Raw genomic sequence first — 11,953 nt, forward strand, 5'->3', positions numbered from 1 at the left:
ATTTAAACCAATTAAAAATATTATATACTTTTATTTAAAAAAACCATAAAACTGTATCGTTTTTAGAAAAGGGTAATAACATCAAATCATAAATTTTAATATAATTAATAACTTTATTATTAATTAATAACTAAAACCTAAATGTCTCATTGTAAATTTTACATCTTTTTGAAAGTGCACTTTGTTCAATCAGTTAAAGGCTGCACATTCTATTCAATCCAAAAGGGAAGCACACCCAAACCTTAATTCATAGTTGTCGATTTGGTTACTAGTGAGGAAAAGCATTAGAGTATACTAGGCATAGTTATCAAATTTGAAAAAAAAATACAACTATGAAAAAGAATGTGAGATATAAAATTCAATAGGGAAAAAGTTTGGAATTATATATCTTACAAATATTTATAAATTTTTTATTATTCTTTATTATAGGAATTTATTATTTTTAGCAACTATAAATTTACTACCTTCTACTATATTTTAATATGAAATTTACTCTTTTTCATAATGTATTTTTTAAAAATGTAATTCACTGTTACTATATCTTTTTACAATAAAAATTTCTGCTTTTTAATTTTAATATTAATTTTTTATTCATAAAAATCATTATTAAGTTAAATTAAAATTGTAATTTCTTTAATATTAATATAAAAATTTCAGTTATTTATTTTTTAAACATTAAAAGTTATATTAACGAGTATCTTACCAAAATTCTTTACCAATTCAATCACAGTTAATTTTTTTCTAATAATAATTTTGTTTTAATTTTTTAAATATTAAATTTTTTATTCACAATAATCCATACCGAACACAAATCACTGAATTTTCAGCGAAACTAATCGAACAGGCTTATTTTCAAATCTTTTGAACCAATACTATCAAACATAATAACTATGTATATAGCCTTGCCCAAAAATGCCCATGAAGACTTGTGGGCTAAAAATTCATACACGCGCCAATTAAAGACCATAAGCTTACCTCTATCAAATTTCCAATGTTAATGACGAGAGCATAAGGAATAGGTTGCACAGGTATCCATTGGTCATCCTTGCGGACATTTAATCCTACTACTTCATCATCCTGCAATAAGAGCGTAATGCCAGTCATGTCTGCATGTGGGCTCAGCCCAAACACACGATCTGGTCTGGGGCACTTAGGATAGTAATTCATCCTCATTTTTTGGTATGTCTTTCCAAATTTTTTCTCAAAGAAATCAGGCTTCAACTGTAATGTCTCTGCAATTAACCCCAATAGCTTCCCCGCAAGTCCTTTAATTTGGGTATTGTATGCATCCACAATCTCCCTGTCAAACAACCCCCACAGCACTATCAGTAAAACAACAGCAAGACCAAAAAACCTATACATATTCCATGGAATTTTTCAAAACCCAATCTTTATGTCCAGAATCAAAATCTAGGTAGTTAGCTTCTAGGCTATTGACTATGAAGATCCAAGCAAGTAAGTGTAAACATCTATAAGGCGATATCATATATTGATGCCTGGGGCTGTATGACACTCTAGGTGTAGGTCCAGGAGGAGCCTCCAGAGCATTAACTAGCAGGACTATCCTCAAAACAATACAAGTCCATGTTTAAATAGGTCAAGAGCTTCATAGTTTATATGGGTATTACGGATTCAGTATCTGAACTAGTAGCGTTTTGCCATATTTGATATCAGAGTGCCTATTGCAGGGATTTAGCTCCCGTCAGGTTCATAGGTCGAACTTTACTGGTGCAACGGTGGAATCTAAACAGAGGAGTGGCAATGCTAAGGGTGTTTTGCTAGATGGAGAAATTATTACAAGTTGCCATGTATCAGCAATATTGGTTTTGGACAATTTTGTTAGATAGAGAAATGATTACAAGGTGCCATGTATCAGCTAGAGAGGTTTTGGACAATTCCAATTCTTTTCAAGCGTGGGATTATGAAGTTAATTTTTTTTTCTTTTAAATATTGGATTTTTGCACTATTATACCAAAAGCACTTTTGAGACAAATTTTGTCTCAAAAAAAGTCTTTTGTCTCAAAAACTCATTTTTTATTTTACATTAAAAATTAATATCAATTGATTTGTCTCAAATATAAGGTTTAAGACAAAAGTAGGTTGAGACAAATATTTTAAGACGAAACGTTATGTTTATGACAAAAATAGTTTAAAACAAAAATATTTTAAGACAAAAGTAGTTTGAGACAAAAATATTTTAAGACAAAACTTTATATTTAAGACAAAAATAATTTAAGACGAAAATATTTTGAGACAAAACTTTATATTTAAGACAAAAGTAGTTTGAGGCAAAAATTTAAAGACAAAAATAGTTTAAGACAAAATTATTTTAAGACAAAAACAATTTAAGACAAAAACAATTTAAGACAAAATTATTTTAAGACAAACAATTTAAGACAAAATTAGTTTAAGACAAAACTTTATATTTAAGACAAAAACATTTTGAGACAAAAATATTTTAAGACAAAACTTTATATTTAATACAATTACCACTTTAGATCAAACCTATGTTTATGCTTTTATCTTTACATAGAATGTTTCATCTTTGGGCATGGGGGTAATCGCTTGTCATGCAAAGGGAGGTTTGTTTTGCTTCAAGGGGAAATATTTATGAGAATGATACATGTTTAACACTCATTTCACACACTCTTACAAAAGTGTCCCCTTTATCCTCCCGAAGTCTATAATCGAAGCCGCACTTGCCGTAAGCTGCCACAAAGGTTGTTGCATTAAGTAAAGTATGTGTTATATGTTCTAGATGGTCTATGTTGTATCGATAAGTTTTCAAGTGTGTGATCGTAGTGAAGTTTTATCACTATTCACATAAGTTCCACTGATCCCACACTTAGCTAAATTTCGGAGTTTCCTTAGCAACCTAGCCTCATCCAACTTTCCTGAACTACATACTTCACATATGTAACCCTCAAGCTTTTCTGTTGCTTGTTCGAACCGTGCAATGCGCATAAATCCCAACTTCCCTTACCATTCAAAAATGCGTGGTGGTTTCCTCCAGTGTCCTTCCCTCAGTCGGAACCCACTGTCTCCAAAAACTGTGCAGTTTTGTCCCTTGACTACCCAGTCTGCCTTGCATCCTGGAATTGCATAGATGTGTCCTCCCAGGGCCTCGTCCCAAGTAGTGCCTTACATCCTAAAACTGTGTAAATGTGTCCTCCCAAGGCCTCATCTCGCAATAGTCACTGCCCATTGAAACTACACAATTATGTCTCTCACGGGCCACGAAGAAATATGACATGATAGATGACTCTCAAGGAGCTGAGGAGAAAAATAAGCAGACCAAGAAACCCAAGGTATGATAGAATATTAGGACCGCATGAAAACTCCATCTGATGCATAACCCTTTGGAGGCTAGGTATGGAAAACAAAGCACGTCTTTTGAAATACACCTCTTAATGTAGCTTAAAAGTTTGCTTATCATTGTCGTATCATTCCGTCTTCAATGACATTCATGGTTGCAAGAACTGAAAGTCATTCCATGTGTTTGATCTACGTGTCTTGCTCACTTTCACTTGTTTATTACATAGCTTAGAAGATGAATAGTATTACCACTTGTTTATTTAAGCTACTGAGGTTGTGACCAACATGATCTTATGACTAACCAGGCACGATGCAAGGCATCCTAAGTGGGATGGAAGATGTTTGATGATATGTATGTAGTCAGTACACTCCTCTGCATTAATCCTTGCTTTATATCTTGCATGTACCCTCACTGCTTGTCAGATTTGGCTACCTGCTGCCAATAGTCTCTTAGCTCTTTCCTGACAAAGTAGGTGAAGGAATTTCCTTCAACCTGATTTCTTTGAGGCTCTTCATAGAAATTATAGAGCTAAGAGAAGGAGATGTGGAATCTCACTATCAAACTCTTGAAAATACTTTGCATGTTTGAATATATCCAAACAATTAAGCTACCACTCAACAACATTGTCAATCTTGGAAGACTCAAGAAAGATCAATCTCTAGATATTATAAACTTCTTATTCACTTCATCATAGAGATGGTATGCTTTGGAGGTATGAGTACCCAAAGAAGATACAGTTTTAACTCCTTGCACTGAGTTTTTTTATCTATTCCTTAGGTATGAAGGCATAATATGAGGAACCAAAAACCCTGAGATGCCTCACCGAAGGAATGTGGCCATACCACATTTCATAGGGAGTCTTGTTTCTAATAGCAAGAGTTGGACACCTATTATTTATATACATAACACATAGAACCACATCAGCCCAAAACCTTATGAACTTAACATGTGAACTATGCCAAGTTCACAGTGAAAGTAATACATTCCAATGAACTATGTTTTGAAATATGCAGCAAGAAATTCTCAATTTGATTTTTCCTTGATTAAATTGGAAAAGTTCAAATTTCCACATCAACAGACAACTTGGATGATGTTAACTTGTGTGACATGGCTTGTGTCACCTAGTTTACTCAATAAATTCGAGTTGGAGGAGTTAGAGTTCAGTTTTGCATATTCGATTTCTAACTTGTGGCAATAAAGGTCAATTATCTCAGGTTGTTGTCAGTTAAACTAGTTCTAACTTTTGGAGGAACTAGTGGAAGGTCATTTAAGCAGTGGGACTTCAGTCAAACTCGACGATCATCTAGTTAACTGATCAATCAACCCAAAATAGTTGGGGCATGAAGAGAAGTCAAGTCCCCTAAAATTGGTGGAGATTCGAAGGTAGTTTTAATTTCTTGTAGCTCACACAGTTGCAAGAACTTGCTATAACCATAGTGGAGGAGGTAGCTTGATTAGGAGATTCTTGTGAAATTAGAGAGCGAATGATTGTTGGTAGCATTAATAGCCTACCAGCAATTTGTTTTGCACCACACTTCAATGTTTTGGGCATGGTTTTTGAGGGTTGATATTTTTTTTGTTATGCTTTTTGGTCATGCACGTCCTTACTAAGTATCTTGGGAGGTCTGTAATAGTTCCTTGCATGCACATCCTCACTAAATATATTTTGGGATGTCTGTACTAGGTCCTTGTAAATTTCTGTTTGCCAAGGCTTAACTACTTATGATCTTAGGTTCTCACAACAATTCGACAGCTTATGGCACTTTCCAAATCACCATTCCTGAAAGGATCCAACAAAACGACTTCAGAGGAAGATGAGAAGGGAAAACTCTTATTGGAACTAGCCTAGAACTAGTGGAATTGGTTGGTCCCAATGGTTTTAGAGTTTTACTAGTCTATTTTGGCGGTTCAGATTGGCTAAGGTTGGTCTTGTATTGAACTGACCTTAAAACACCAAATTCACTAGTTCTCTAATAAACTGACCAATTCTAAAGGATGTAGTGCAACATAGCTAATGACCAACAAATAACAATTTTTTAATAAAAAATACTGAAAAGGAAAAAAAAATTATTAACTCGAGGGCCCTACAAAACCTAACCCTAGTAATTAATGGTAATATTTAATTTTTAAAGTCAAAGTAAAAGTTGACATTCTCCTTATCTTTCCTTTTTGAAAAGGAAAGATAAGGATAATGTCAACTTTTACTTAAATTTTTAATATTAACATTAATTGTTTCGAGTTGTTTCAGAGTGGTTCCAACTTCATTCAATTTTGAGAAAGTCAAATTTTAGATCCCATTCAAAACTTAGTGGTTATTGATTGAACCGCTTCTTTATAATGAGTCCTAGACTTTGACTTCCAATTTTTTAGGTGCAGTTATTGCATAATCATATTCCTCATGAGACTTTGCAGCAGAAGTTGATCTTTAATCCATTGCAAGCACTTGACCTAGCATAGGGAACCATCAGCTACCCCTCCCAAGTTGCACCTCAACATTGAAATTTTCTTTTTCAGTAGACATTCATTTTATCCATTAGATCATTTCTTCCACTGTGACAGTCCAACAACACCCTTGCCAGCATATGCTTGACAATCCATCTCATCTTTATTGCTATCTTATAAACACTCTTAAATCTTGTGTCTCCAATATAAAAGAGGAAGAACCAGAAAGGGCCTTCTTGGCCCTCTTCACAACCCACAATATGTTTAGCTTCTCTCTTGTGCTTACACTCTAGTCTTCTCGCAACTTCGGAATGGTGAATCTTAAACACAGTCTCATGATGTCCATTTAGGGAAGCATAATTCACCCTTTGTTTGAATCAAATTACCCCCCTAGCATTCCCTTTACCTTTACATGCAGGCATATATTTTCCTTCTGGATGACTGTTAAGCTTCCCATCTCTATTTCGCCTCCCTCTCCTACCCTCATGAACCTGATAAGCTGAATTTAACCAATCTCAATGTATCTGAGATAAACAATCCATCCAACTTAGGAAAGGGCCTTCCGGAAGCAATCAAGATCAAAGTGGACCAATGGACCCATATTCAGCAGCTGGACTACGAACAAATCCCGTTCAAATGTAAGGTATGCCATGAATATGGTCATTTTGCTAATAGGTGTAATAAACTAAAAGAAAATGAAATGAATGAAAATGTTGAAGCCAGTGAAGACACATGGGAACAAGTCAAAAAAAAGAAAGCAAACCCCAAACAGTCTGGCCCAAAACCAAAGCCTCCCCCAGAAATCCAAGCTGCATCCTTCTCCTCCCCTCCCATATTAACTCAACCATTACCCTCTACATCAAACCCCTTCGAATCTTTGGAGGAAGAAGACCCCTCATCCCCCCACTCTCCTCCTGATCCCTAGGAGACCCCTCTCCCTGAAAGCCAACGCCAAGACACTATCGAATCCTCATTGCCTCTTACTATTTCCTCTCAGCCTCTTCTTGATCCTCCCCTCAACAGAATCACTAGAAGCTCATCTAAAGATCACAGGGGTTCTAGTGAACCCTCCAAGAAACCTGGCCCAGGCAAGAAATCTGCTAAGCAGCACAGGGATGAGAACGCACAAAAGGACATAGCAATGGGAACGCAGACACCCATAGAAACTTATATCCTGGGGCAGCATGACAAAAAAGCAATCAGCAAGGACCAAGGGGGGCGAGCACCTCCCCGCATACCGCATATCCAATGATGAAAATATTATCTTGGAACATCAGGGGACTTGGGCACCCCTCTAAGGTAGCAGCCTTAAGGGATCTTATCATTTCTGAGATGCCAAGAATTATTATGTTACAAGAAACAAAACAAAACCACAAGGAAATGAATAAAGTCATTGAGCAGCAGAGACAGTATAGAGGAAGCATTAGTTAGGCAAGAGGAGCCTCAGGAGGAATAGCAACAATTTGGAATCAAGGTATATGGAACTGTATTTCAGAAACAATAAATCAACACTAGATCAAAACAACTCTGGAAAATAAAGCAGATCAGCAAGCCATTATCATCTACAACATCTATGTGCCGAATCACTGCAGAGATAAGGATAGTTGTTGGCATGATCTAAAAGATAGTTTGGACGCAGAAGAGAACACTAACATTATTCTAGGAGGTGAATTTAATTTAATCCTCCACGCCAATGAGAAAAGGAATTATGCCTGATCCATATAGAATACAGTTGGAAAATATCATGCAGGAGCATGATCTTATGGATGTCCCTCCAAAAAACCGTAGATACACCTGGAACAACCACAGGATGGGTGCTGGTAACATCATGGAGCGGTTGGATAGAATTCTCATCAATATTACACTTCTCTCTGCTTTCTCCATCAGATATGCTAACATTCTAACGTGCTCTGCCTCCGACCACTTCCCAATAACTCTAATGCTGGAAAATCATAGGCCACTTGGGCCCATTCCATTCAGATACAGTTCTCTCTGGAATGATATACCAACATTTGCAGGAATTGTTTACAGCTCTTAGATCCAACACGTGGAAGGATCTCCCGGTTTCATTTGGGAAAAAAAAATACGGAAAACAAAACAAGCCATCAAAGAATGGGTTAAAACAAAGTATCAACAACCAGAGAAGGTAAAAAAAGAAATTAAGAACAATCTGGAGAGTATCCAAAGACCAATAGAGGATAATGGCCTTTCCCAAGAGAACAAACAACAGGAAAATGAACTCTACTTACAGCTATACCGAGTTAACAGAGAAGAGGAAACAAAATGGAGGCTCAAGTCGAGACAATTATGGTTACAAGGGGGTGAAAAGAACTCAATTTTTTTTCACAAGCAAACAACAGCCAGAAAGATAAGGAATAATGTTAGCTCCATCCTAGATGCAGAAGGTGATAGACAAAGGACTCAGGAAGCCATTCGAAGAGTTGTTACAGATCACTATCGGGACTTGCTATAGATAGGCTTAGGATTTCTTTCATTTTGCTTGCATTTAGATTTAATTCTACATTCCTAGAAGTCCTCTTATCAAAGGGGCAAAATTTAGTTGTGGCTTGGCTGAGCCCCAAATCAGCTTAAGGATCACTTTCTTGTGTGATCAGTAAGAGCGTTGATCTGATGTCTCTTCTCTATTGGTAAGTAAAAGGCATACTTTAAGCCATTAGCGATAGAAAGAAGGTAACTGGACCTAGTTTAACCAGTTAGAACCACCATTTCAACGGAAAATGAGCTGCTTTAAGTTCCCGGCTAGGTGGTCTCCCTTATAATGTTGAGGCAGAGAATTTCGAGCCTTCAACAGGTACACAGACACAACTCACAACTATCGTGTGTACTCTCCTTGGGTTGGAAGTATGGAAAGGAGATGGGGAACTGTTTGTCTCTCAGGGCAAGTTGATTTTCCTTAGATAAATCTCTGTGTATGTGTGTTGAATCTTGATGCGTGTTGATGATATGAGTTCTCAATCGTGAATTTACTTCTGCAGATCAGTAGAGTAGCTTCTAGTCTTGTGATTTAGAAAATTTCATGAGCAGTTAGAATTTGCACATTAATTTCTACAATCCCCACTTTTAATAGGTACAATAAAGCTTTGAGTCCAGGGTTTAGGGAAGTCTTGCTTGATTGTTAAATAAAAAAGGACATGCAAAGCAATTTTTAAGATTTTTGTTTGGTAGCTTTTGATGTTCTTAAATTTTCCCTTTACTAGTTTTTTAACCTCAAACTGTATGTTTTCTAAAGAAAAAAAACTTATTTCTTTATAGAAAAGGTTTGAATATTCCTCAAATTAAGGGAAGTGAGAATTGACTTCTTTAGCAATGGGGCCAAAAGAGATTTAAGGTACCAATCCATATAGACACAGTCTTAGAATTCAGGAGCTTTACATATGCTCCTCCTTCTATGTCATTATTGAACATGATCAGATAGGCCAATGGAAAAATTTTGACGAAAAGAAGTGAAAATTTTGTTACTAGTGTCATAACAGAAAGGTAACTTGAAATAGGCTATAAAATCTTTGGTAAGAGTCACAAAAGTGGAATGACTGGATCTGGTTTGATCGACATACCACTTAGCAGTAGCTCCAGTAAGAGTGCAGTAGAAAAGGCGAAGACAAATGGAGTCTTATATGATAGAATTGGATGAACACCACATATGGAATGAGTGAACATGATTTGTGGGATCTTCTCTAGGATTACCTTCAAAATTGGGGATGTCGGAAGGAATCTTGGTAGGCATAACTGGCCAATTTGGGTCATGAAGAAGGGGATCGTTGATGAGTTGGCTGAATTGGGGAGCCTCAAACTAGCCATAAAAGGAGGCAATGGAGTAGGAGTGCCCATATTAGTGAAGGTTACACTCATGGGGTTACCCTAGTTAGTACTTGAGTTACCACCTTGGTTTCCCACACCTGCATTGGTGCTTGACATGGTGATGGTATAACATTGAGAAGATGCAGAATGAAAGGAAGAATTGGAAGAATCAGTAGAACTAGAGTCAAAATGAGGACTCAATGGAGGACTCAGAAGATGTACTTTAACTTGACGAGGAGGAGTAATATGTCCTAATAGAAACTGAGGGTGAAGGCCTCAAATTCTCTGTGACAAATGCCTAGGGGGCACAATGATGTCAAGACAATAATGATAGGAGGAACCAAAAACCCTGAGATGCGTCACTGAAGGAATGTGGCCATACCACATTTCATAGGGAGCCTTGTTTCTGACAGCATGAGATGGACACCTATTCTTGGAGATTAGCCCTTGAATCAGATGGCAGAACTGTAAAATATCAGAGCCTGGCTTCAGGCCAGCAATCTGGAAACCATTTGGGACATCTCCAATTGGAAAAATGATGCAGAAAGTCTATGGGATGGTTTGAATTTGGGGGAGGTCCCTCATTGGCTGGATGGTGAAGCCAATTTATCGTTAGATTTTCTCCAAGGAAAATCTCCCTTAAAGGCCTCTTCTAAGGACAAAAGAGGGTGGGGTTCTCTTTCAGGTTCTTACTCAGCAGCAGAAGGTTACAAAAGTATGATGGTTGTCCCTAGCATCCCCCCAAAGCCAACTCAATGGAAATTTATTTGGTCTTTTCCTGCTCTCCCCAAAATTGACTTCTTTTGCTGGACTTTGGCGCATAAAAGTATCCTCACTAGAGATAACCTGAGGAAGCGTGGAATGGAAGGTCCCTCCAGGTGCCCTCTTTGTGCATTGGATGAAGAAATGGCTAACCAACTGTTCTTATTGTGCCCCTTTGCTCAAGAAGTTTGGAAGGGTGTCCTAATGTTAGGACCTGACAAAATAGAGCTTCTAGGGTGCACAACCTCTCCTCTACTTTAGCTTGACAACCCAACTTCAACCAAGTATGCTGAGAAAATGTCATATTTTGATTCTTGTAACACTTATCCATTAAGTAGAGCACTTACTGGAACAAAATACCATTATGGGGATATTCCATTCTAGTTAAAAAAGTTATATGATGTGGAACTATCCAAATAGAGAAAACAAAAGCTTTTTCACACTTATCAACTCTCCAGTTTTATTAACCCTTCAATCTTGTCTTCATGCAATCAAGCTTTAAAACAAAGCTAGACCTAATCCACTCCCATAAGGCATCATAGCCTATATGGGAATCTCTAAACCCACCCTATTGGAGGTGTCAATCCTGATTTCATGCATCTATTGGACTCAAGACTAGCTCACATATTGATTAGTCCACTGATATATCGAACTTATCCTCATGCAAGTGAATTGGAATAGACTAGAGCTCATGCAAATGTTGAAATGAAGGTGTCTTGGATGGTGGATTCCATGCACCAATCCTATTTCATGTTGTTGTTTTTGGTACTTGCAGTATCATTTTAATGAAATGAAACACTAACCTTCAAATAATCAAAATAACCATTTTCGATGTCAACCTTGTCAATATTATAACTTCATTTGTACTCTTATCACATGCTTATGTCTTTTCTTCATTGTTGTAATGCAATCAATTTAGTGTTTAGTTACAAGTCATCACCATAACAAAAACCATAGCAACTTTTAACCTTTAAGCCTAATTATTTCCAACACTAGGATAATGTTGTAATTTGCTCTAATATCATATGTAACAAACCCAACACCTTGAGTGTTATCCAAGCGATGGGGTCAACTTCTTTGGAAACACACAAAGGGAGAGAGAGATATTATCACTTTAAAAGTTAACTTCCTTATGATAATGGCTATGGGTATCACTTGAGATGAACCCAACACCTTGAGTGTTATCGAAGCAATACGATCAACTTATCTCAAAACACACAAAGAGAGAGAGATATTATCACTTTAAAAGTTAACTTCCCTGCAATAATGGCTACAGGTATCACTTGAAGTGTCATTTATGTAGTGATGTAGGGTATAGTGTCACATAGACCAAGTGATGTAGGATAGGGTTGAAAGGCTAGATTAACTCAAGGGTTGGGCGCCGAGACTAGTGGATTGGTTCCTGTGGGTCTTGTAACACCTGAGGGAGGTCTATAAAGAGTTGGTTAGTCGGTTCCACTTCCTTAACTGCACTTAGGGAGTTTAATCATATCATAGTACCTCTTCATCACATGCTTACCCCGGTGGACCGATTATCTCAGGTAAATGTGGGAGGAGGGCGTTACATAATATAAATCCTTTATTCAAGTAGAAGCTTGTGTATTTATTTGTCTT

General features: G+C 36.9%; 1 pseudogene; it reads right to left on the reverse strand.

The window, feature by feature from the left end:
* Positions 1–933: 933 nt before the first annotated feature.
* LOC149216903 (oxoglutarate-dependent flavonoid 7-O-demethylase 1 pseudogene) lies at positions 934–1,362 on the reverse strand (annotated as a pseudogene).
* Positions 1,363–11,953: the final 10,591 nt, after the last annotated feature.

The sequence above is a fragment of the Pinus tabuliformis genome, chromosome 1_1, assembly GCF_031772625.1.
Source record: "Pinus tabuliformis cultivar Carrire ecotype Pingquan chromosome 1_1, CPIR1, whole genome shotgun sequence".
In the NCBI taxonomy this organism is placed as follows: Eukaryota; Viridiplantae; Streptophyta; class Pinopsida; order Pinales; family Pinaceae; genus Pinus; species Pinus tabuliformis.